This window comes from Carassius gibelio, chromosome B7 (assembly GCF_023724105.1).
Source record: "Carassius gibelio isolate Cgi1373 ecotype wild population from Czech Republic chromosome B7, carGib1.2-hapl.c, whole genome shotgun sequence".
NCBI lineage: Eukaryota > Metazoa > Chordata > Actinopteri > Cypriniformes > Cyprinidae > Carassius > Carassius gibelio.
In genome coordinates, this window is record NC_068402.1 from 25441008 (window position 1) to 25451335 (window position 10328).

At 36.8% G+C, this 10328-nt stretch overlaps 1 long non-coding RNA gene across 1 annotated transcript; it reads right to left on the reverse strand.

Annotated features, from left to right (window-relative positions):
- Window positions 1-1989: 1989 nt before the first annotated feature.
- Window positions 1990-5327, reverse strand: LOC127962531 (uncharacterized). The gene is made up of 2 exons (XR_008154599.1): window positions 5058-5327; window positions 1990-4744 (listed from the first exon to the last, which is right to left on the reverse strand). It is a non-coding gene; the product is annotated as an uncharacterized LOC127962531 (long non-coding RNA).
- Window positions 5328-10328: the final 5001 nt, after the last annotated feature.

The window sequence follows — 10328 nt, forward strand, 5'->3', positions numbered from 1 at the left end:
GCGTGATATGACATAATATCAGCAAATCTCCCATAATTACAAAATATTTTTTAATTGTAAAGATTAGAGATAATAACTAAGAAGCATAAACGATCCATTCAAAAGTCTTTGAAGAATCTTTAAATTGAGAACAGACAGTTTTCAGTAATCTATTTTCTTTGTCCTCAAGTATTTATATAAAATATTGTTAGGTGCATAAAGCTGCAGGTTTTAATGCAACTTAATTCATGAGAGGTACTGAATGTAATATGTCACTAATAACAAAGATTTAGCAAAATAATTGATATAAAAAGTTAAAACATCATTAAAAAGACATGTAAAATATATCAAATTATAGCCAATCAATGCACAGTACTGTTTGTAAATTCAGTAGCTCTGAAAATATATAATGTATCATTTAAAATGTCAAAATATAAAATCTACAAAATAGCAGACAGAAACGACTGGTGTGTGCTGATGCAGATCTCTCCCCCTTTGCTCTCATTTGTTATTGAAACTGCAATATCAGTGTTTAATAGTGCAAATCAGAAATTATTATTTGCAGTAGTAATGTTATATTCTTTTGTAATTACCATTGTCTAGTCTGTATAGGTCAGATTTAGGAACAGTTTGAGGTTTACTTAAAGCATGCTGAACAATATATTTAAAAGTGACCTACAGCGTGAGCTACGGTAAAAAATTTAAATATAAAAAAAAAGGGTTCAATAAAATCGTAATAATAAATGAATAAAATCTAAATAAACCCACATCATATTACACACATTAAAAAAAAAAAAATCTTTAAGGAGATCTGTAACGTGGCCCGTGAGAAAAAATGAAGACAGTTCTCTGCACATCTCAGCCGTGAGTATTATTTCTGGCAGATGCATTCCTGACTTGGTATTCATAATTGTTTAATCCTGTAAAGTACATAACTTAAAAATCATATGATTTTTTTTCAATGTGAGTAATATTTCAAATTACCATGATGCATGATAGGGTCAATAAATAAATAAATAAAACTATATAAGACAAAACTTGTAGCAAGCGTGTACAGACGTGGGGGGAAATGTTATCCCTTGTAAAAGTTTGTTAGTCATTTTACTTTAAATAAAGAAAGAAAGAAAGAAAGAAAGAAAGAAAGAAAGAAAGAAAGAAAGAAAGAAAGAAAGAAAGAAAGAAAGAAAGAAAGAAAGAAAGAAAGAAAATTCTAGAAGACAGATAGACTGATAACATGCTTTAGTGCAGATCAGTAAAGTTCACACCACAACCTGCTTTAAGCCATGAAACTGCACATTTAAACAATGTGTTAAATCATACAAAATGTTAGAGGCTGTCTGTAATAAAAAAAAAGAAGAAAAAAGAAAAGAAAGAAATTAATATATGAAAATAAATTGTATTAATATTAATATTAGTATTCAATATTAGAACATTTTCTTGTTTAAAAAAAAGAAAAAAAAGTATTAATTGAAAATGTTTTGCGTTCACATTACTTTTGAAAAAAAAAAATGATGTGGAAATAAGTCGAGCACATCATAAAGGCATTATTCACCCAGAAAGTAAGGTTCAGTAAATTCAGATGATAATAAATTCAGGTACGTTTGTAGGCTTTGGGCCTTTCTTTAATAACGTAGTGCAAAAGCCTGAGTTAATACATGTGTAAAGTGCTGTTTCAAGGCTTCCTATACAAGTCACATTCATTTTATATATATATATATATTATATTGCTTCTTACATGATTAATAATTTACTTTGCAGATTTTAAAATTAGATTTTATGAAGGCACTGATGCATAGACAACTAAATCACATTGGAAATTATAGATTTTTTTTTAACAAAATGCTCTGAAAGACTTTACTATAATCATTTATAGTAACTGTTAGTAGAAATGGGTTTAACAGTGCAGGATTTCACAACATAAGGATCGTCTGGGGGTTTACCAAAACAAATTAATCAGTCCAGATCGTCTAAATGTTTTCCCCATTGCAAAAATGAATGAGAATAAAAACATAATTTGTCACTGTAAACATTTATTTCCTTATTATTGAATGAATACAAAATAAAAATCCACTGTTTGTATACATGGTTTTGAGGAGTTACGATATGAGCACATCACCTCTTAAACAGAGTCCGAGGATGAGGGTCAGCCTCCTGTTATGTTTTAGTTCTAAAACATAAAAATGAACAATTCCCGATGCTTACAGAACTGTAAATCTTTATATTTACACTAAATATGTAATCTGGTTACAATCTGCAGCATAATGAAAAAAAAGGACAAAGAAAAGATGATCCATAAATGTTACATATCCAGTGGCTATAAAATAATTGACATGATAACAAGCATTTGAGAAAACACACACAAATGGCATTATTTACGTGCCTGGCATCTGTTATTTAGGCATGGGCTGGATGTGTTCGCTCGGATTCCCATTCCTCCCTCTCTCTCTGAGTGTGTGTGTGTGTGTGTGTGTCTTCTTCTCTCTGTTTTAGCTAGAATAACCTGCATACGGATCAACATGCATTGTTCTTATACATTAGTTTTATTTAAAAGTACTTTTATTTATAAAACAAATTGATTTATCTCTCCTTAATTAGAGAATGTGACTGGAACATGAAATGGAACAAGAACGGGAAAAGGCCTGAACACTGATGGCGCAGTTTCATCATAAAATAGTCTGAAAATACATATTTGTTAGGATATTTTTGATGCCTATGAAAATTTGAGACAAGTGGAAATTAAGGAAAGTGCTGTTAGCACCTACACACGCATACACACATATGACTCGTGTATTTGGATGCATCAAATAATTCTCTTTACAATTTTTTTGCAAACCAATTTCTTGACTAATCATATAGCTAAATCACGGAGTCCCCTTGTCTTTGATCCTTACTAAACTACCACAGTTTAAATGTCAGGCATGACGTAGCATGTTCTGAAACAAGCACAATAACATATTATCCACTGTTTGCAAAATGCATAAACACAGATCTCAAAGCATAATGATAAACACGTAGCAGTAGAAAACTTGCCTTAAAACTTTATGATATTACTGTCATGGTTAACTGCTGCACTAAATAATGCATTTTCATGCTTGCAGCACTGCTGGACCAATACTGTTTTGCGTCTTATTATATTATCAGAGGCTTTCGTACAATGCCATGATGATAACAATTAAATGATTCAGTTAGGTTTTCCTCAAATCACAACAGAGAGTGTGTGTTCTACTTGATGAAGTGTGGATAAATCTAATGCTAGGAACTCTGGGTGGATTTTGAAGACTCCCTTAGGTCAGTTTATACTGTGTACAATTAATCTGTCTACACAGAGAAAAAAATAATAATAATAAAAATAAAAAAATAATAATAATAATAATAATGGTTATTTCATAATATTTTTGAGTCAGAAATTGTTATTACGTTTTCCAATTAATTACAAAGAAGCTGCACTTGTAATACACTTGAATTATGCAGTAAGTAGTGTTTTCTTGTAATAATCTTTGCTTTTTTTACAAATTCGAAAAATAATTTTACACAATGCGTTAAATGTGAACAAGCCATATGTTATGTCTGGACAGCATAACTCCGGCTCCCTAATTTTGAGCACAGGTAAGGGCACGTGACACTACTAGTCTAACATTGTGATATTTTGACCTGTTCCTATATAGTGAGCAGCTAGCATGCGTATTTTTAACAAGGAGTCAGTCAAGGATCAGTGAGTCTATACATCGGCTGCTGTGACTATTTTTCCATTGAAACATGTTGGATTGCCATGAATCGTGTAAGAAAATTGTATGCCAACTCTCCAACCACAACTGATGTTCCACGAGCTGTATGCAACAGCACCTGCGCGCGCGTCAGCTGCGTCTCTGCAAAACTCCAAATAAGATGTCACGATCAAGATGTAATAATATTTTTATTGCATTTGTGCTTTAATTCAGTTGTTTATTCACATGGTAAAACCGTTAAGCATCGCATCGTTTATTTTAGTTATATAGTAAGCGTCCCCAACCCTCAGTGTTAAAATTCAGAATTAAATCACGTTAAATTGATAAGGCGCGGTTGGAGCCACTTGATACTGAAAGGGAGTGCCAGACTCAAAAAAGAAAGAAAATAGTAAAACCGTGGATTTTTTTTTTTTTTCCAGTTAAAAAAAATAAAATAGTACTCATTAGAATTGCAATGTTTGCCGTTCTGGCGATGAATATGGTGATAGTCCAAGAGGAGCAGAAGTAAGAGAGAGCTTTCTTCTATTATTCGCTGTGTGTGCCCTCCGCAAATGCTTTTTGGGGTAAGGGCTTCCCATTGATAGTTGAGAACAGCAAGCCCAGACCGCAAAAAGATTCGTGAAAGACTTTTCCTTACGCTTTGAATGTGACATCTGAGTTGCAGGCTTGGTCCATAATTACTAACAGTCCATGTTGTTGTAGCCAATGGCCGGACCGTGTGCAGTAGACTCCAGTTCTACACATTCGCGCAGAAATGCACAGAATCCGCTCTGGTTTACGACTCCCTTCCCATACGAGCCCGCGCACCGTAATTTTATCCGTGCTCCGATGCCCTTCCTATGGCCATACTGTACATATTCTCATGTTCGTGATGTGGTTAAGCAAAAAGCTGATCTACTCCTGTCAGTCGATAGATCTGTTGAAGGAGGGGGTTTACTGCGCTCCAGCTCACAGTAAATAGAGAGCAGTGAAGGATTTCATTGGAGCATACGAAAACTCGTCATTCGACCAATCCGTGCTCTTCTCACACAGGGACCCCCCTTTTTGAAAAAAGGAAAAATATAGAAAACTAATTCTCCACCGGTGTGCAAAATGCATTTAATACATTTGCTTCATTGTTGCCTTTGTAGCGCTTTTCTAATCCGAATGGGCCAACCTGTCATCCTATGACATATCTTAGTAATAAAAGTGTTATATTATACAGGTTTCAGTTGTTTACCAGGTGTTAATCTAAGAGAATCAAGCCAAAAGCATCTGGAATGGTCCATTTGAAATACAAATGCATCACTCCGTATCAAATAATAAGCATCACCACCGCCGATAAATATCAAAATGATCCAGCTGGACACTTACCACAAGTTCCTCAAGATCCGTGTGTACAAGGTCTGTAGTCACCAAAGCTTCCTCCTTTCCTTGTCTCATAAAATAATGAACATCAATCTCTGAGTCTGGCTATATTTGGATACCCACACATCTCTCGCACGCACGCACACGCGCACACACACACACTCACACAACCATAAAATAACCTCGTCCTCACGAGCACGCACGCACACATAAACTCTATAACCAGAGAGCCCTGCGCTTGCTTTTCTCTGAATGTGTAGAATCGCCTCCGGATTCCAAGGTCAGGACTGAGAGTAACAGGGGAGAACAGCGAGACCCTAACATTTAAGTCTAATCTTAACAGAGATCACTCTCGTGGTGACATTATGAGGTTGTGGTTTCATTTGTGGAAGTCTCCAGTCAGTCACGATTCCCTCCATCTGTCTCCGGCACCCAGCGCTTTGCCCCTACTGACGCAGCCGACGCGCATTACTCACTTTAGCAGTCACGACTCGCCAATCTGTGCTGTTTCCGATGAAACCGCACGCCAAAAACGAATTACCAAGGACCGCTGTGCTCTTACCCACTTCATACGTTTGGCAAACGTGAAGAATTGATTGCTCTTTGAAGTGATAAACATAAACCGTATGTATGACCGAGATTTTACAGCTACATGGTTAGTCTGACGAAATGGATTTACAAAGACCACGCAGTTGGGTCTATAAACAAACCGGATTGTTTGAAAATCAGCGTTGCTGGTGTTGACTCTTTGGTTAATACACACATACAAAAGAAAGGTGTCACCATCTACGTGATCTAGAGGTTCAGTGGTTTTACGCAGGTCCTTGTTAAAGGAATCCAAGGTAGTTTTAGTTTTTCATCAGGGTGGGAGACCATCTCAATCAGCTTGGTCAAATTTAAGACCAGCAAATCATCTTAGGCTGGTTTAAGATGGTGTGTTCAGCAGGGTTGCCAGACTAACCTCAGGATCGCGTGCAAAGACTGAATTATTAAACGTATGTGATACACTGAATTATTGAGGAAATGGTCAGATGAACCAAAGCAGTCTTCAGTGTGTGGAGCAGGCTATAAAGACCAAAAACCTCTGCCTAGAAAACAATTTCCACATGACTAAGGACATGAAAGTACAGTTTTATTCAATGGTACAGGTCTGCACTGGACACTGTGGCGGCAACGTGTGAGTCGACGGATTTCAGCACCACTGATGGTGGACAGCTCCTCTTCATTATAGAGGGTTCATCATGTGATTTCAGCCACGAATGATAAAAAGTGTAAATTAACAGGCAACCTTTTTCTCGTAATTGAGAGTTTTCGTTATTAAACAAAGCGCCAGGGTGATCCCCTTCCAGAATCACTCACTGAATGAAAAAAGTGACCACAAACTGTTCAGAAATACAGATTTCAAGCCAGAACATGCAACCGGGGTCACCAGGAGAGCGAGAGGTCTCGCAGGTGGAGGGAGCCCTCGATGAGAGAAATACATTGTGTCAGTACTGAATGAAAAGCTCAATAACACAAGAAAATATCTCAAGGACACAACAAGAGCACATAACGTGCTGTCCTGGTGTGTTTTTATGCCTCAAAACGAAGGCTGCATATGAGGGTGATACCCCTGTCTATTTCTGGATCAAGCTGTTACTATTTTTAGAGCACTTGGAGGAAAAAAAAACACTCACAAATGCTCCTCAGAGGAATTGTACGTGATCACCGTGACATGCGCGTTCACGTCTACTCTCTAACGCGGTTTGCGTAAAGGATCGTGACGCTTCGGTATCGAGACATGACACGCTTTTAAAAAGAGTAATCGTGATTTCTGCTTTATTTCAAATGGATGCGGATTCGTTTCTGTTATTGCTCTCATTTCTTTCTGATTTGAGCAAGTGTTACGCCCCAATTAGCCTAATTGCATCAAGGCGATATTACCGATTACAGATACAATCATACACAAACTCATAATGCAATTATGTATATATGGAAAATAAAATATTCTGTTTCCTTTATCTTAAGCAGCGTCAGTTGCATTGACGTCACGTTCATTCTCCTTCTCTCGTCGATGCCTTAATGAAAGACATTACCTCTGGATTCGGTGGCTGTTTTATCGTTTAAGGCGATAACATGAAAAATGCTTGAGGCAAAAAAGTAAACATTATTTATAGCAATGGGAGAAACACTCAAGCTCCTCACACCAACCACATAAACAAGTCAATAATGTCAGTGTAAGAGCAAGAATGGACACAATGATTAAACTCTTGAAAACAGATGGACAAAAACGACGTTTCTAATATTAGCTTACTCAGAAACCAGACTATACAATCACACCCGACACAAACAATGATAAAATAGGTGTGCCAATGGCTGATGGTGATGATGATGCAAAGACGAGCACGTTGCCAGTAAAATCCAGTTCTGGATCAGAGGCCTCATGCAAGACCAAGACAACGTCACGACGACGCAGCAAGATGCCACGATGTGTGTTTCTATACATTTATCAAAGAGATATTACAGCCATTTGCATCCATTCAAACGCAACAAACAGTTACAACATCTAAAAACACAGACCGTCATTTTGTAATACCATGAAGTGAATACTGGCCTAGGTGCCCTACTTGTAAAATTTGAGTCCGAGGCGCGGAGTTTACGCGGTCCTTACAAGAAGCCTGCAACACGCAAAAAGATAGTAGACAGAATATATATATATATATATATATATATATATATATGTGTGTGTGTGTGTGTGTGTGTGTGTGTGTGTGTGTGTGTGTGTGTGTGTGTGTGTGTGTGTGTGTGTGTGTATGTGTGTGTGTGTGTGTAAATGCAGGGTAAAGAGTTGCAAGATTATCACCAGCGATAAATATATTTACACTACGTGTTCCATAATGTCATTGCATTCATGCACTTGTTGCGACATATTTCATACTCTTTGTCGTGAAATGTAGTGCGACGTACGCTCTCGAGCCTAGGCCTGAGGTAGTCGCTGTCCGTGGTGCTGAAACCCTCCGTCCGCTCATGTCAACTGATAAGGGAACGCTTTCTTACCAAAAACCTTTCTTTGTTTATACTGGGTGCAACACTACAGAGTGGAGGCGGTCTAGACAGTCCTGGTTGCATATTCAGTGACTTGTTTTGCTACAGATTCCTCATCTGCTACAACTCAAGCTAGGAGGAGTAAAACATGAACACGACTGACTTCATCAAAAAGATTCTGTTGTTTGCTCTTTCTTAAAACGTAGAAGCGTTGCAAAAGCTAAAAGAGTAGGCTACCGGAGATGTCATGCAGTGCGTCCATAAATGTTACAACAGCGCGAATCGTGACCACTCGGCAACAATGAGAACAACACGCTTTGAGAACATCGGATTTAAAGTTTTGAAAAGGCCGCTAATATCAAGGACGAAAAATATGCCACTATTATAACACTCCGCCGAGTATCGAGATAAATGAAAAGTAATTATTAAGACTCAATACATCGCACAAATAGCCTATAAACCGAAGCATGGAACTTTAAGTGGCTGCAATCTTGCAAAACACAAAAGTAGCATCTGATCTAGTTTTGATCTGGATTCTGTATAGCCTATTCTAAATGCCTGTACAATTCAACCACCAGCAAACAAACTCTGTGGAGTTATCAACTAGTTCAACATCTGATCACTGTAAAATATATCCGAAGTCAAAATAAAGTTCCAAATGAGTTGAGAACTGAGACAGAAATAAATCAAATGTCACTCACCGTATGTTCTCGTTCATCGAAGAGCAAAGTGATGTTCGCACACTGTTCACAGAGGAATCTAGACGAGACGGGTACACAGACGGAGCGCCTGCATTTGGACCACAGTCACTGCGTGAATGAGCTCGCTCGCTGTTTTTGAATGAAGGGAAATACCTATATAAAGTATCAGCTTTCCCATGTATTTGGGGGAGGGGGTTTAGATTGGTTATTGAGAAGTTAAATGAGGGCTGGCATCCCGCAGACACGAGAACGCGACGCTGTGAATCGAAAATGTTCACATTCACGGTAAGAATTTACGTAAAGTTGATGAAAATAACAACAATAATAATGATAATAATAATGTAATAAAGTGTAATAAAGAATACTGTATTTTTAAAACGTGTTTTTCATATTCATTCGTCTATATATATATATATATATATATATATATATATATATATATATATATATATATATATATATATATATATATATATATATACTCTTTATGCTTAATTTAATGTACACCAGGGCTTCTTAGATACAGCAGTGTCATTTCTGTTGGTGGAGAGCACAGCTTTCCCCGCCAGCAGCCTATCACTGTGCTATTGACCCGCATTGACGTCATTGCGTCATTAGGTTTCCCTGGGAAACGCAGAAATTCAAAAATAGTATCAAATTAATTCAGCTGACAAAGAGAGGGGGCGGGGCTCTGGGTAACACGGATTTGATGGGGTTGGTCTCCTATATGAGTGAGTGCCACTCAACCAGACTACCTGGTGTTGTTACTACCTGGAGTGTCAAGAAAAATCCATCGAGGTCTATGATTCTGAAGTCCAGCTGCTGATGTGGTACTGCTAGCATATTTCGTAGTAGCAAAAAAGCCCAAATATTCTGTATATATAATCATGAATGTATTTTTATCTAGTATGAACACATATTTGATTACTGAGAAGTGAGAAACATTAGAATGTAATGAGTTTGTTATAGGAACAATTAACGTTACAACCTATAACTGTTATAAATGATAAATTGATAGCTATTTACATGGATAAATATTATTTAAATGTTACATTATACTGTACAGTATATATTATAGTAAGTCTCAAATATAACCTTGGTATGTCTGTAGTTTATCATCATGGCATGTCTTCATGTATTGTCATCATCAGGCTTCACAGCCACCCTGTGGTCAAAAACAGGATAGCGTGAATTATAGCATCAGCCTCTACAGCCAATCAAAGGTCCCCTGTAAATATTATTTAAAAAGTAAAACATATCCATCCAGTATCTCTAAAACCATTTTAACACATTAAACCATTTTCAAGGGGCTTGATTTGGTGATTTGTTTTTAATGTGACCCATTCACAAGGTTGTTGAGATCCTTTATGAGACACATTAGCAAAAAATATATTTCACACTTAACAGTTTTGAACTGGGATTCAAATTTTAATTTAGTAAAATCATCAGAAAACAATCATAAACACATATTTAAAAACCGCATGTCCACTTTAATTTTAGAGGAACCTCTATGTTTTCATATAGACTATGGAACCAGAAATGTTTATCTTGA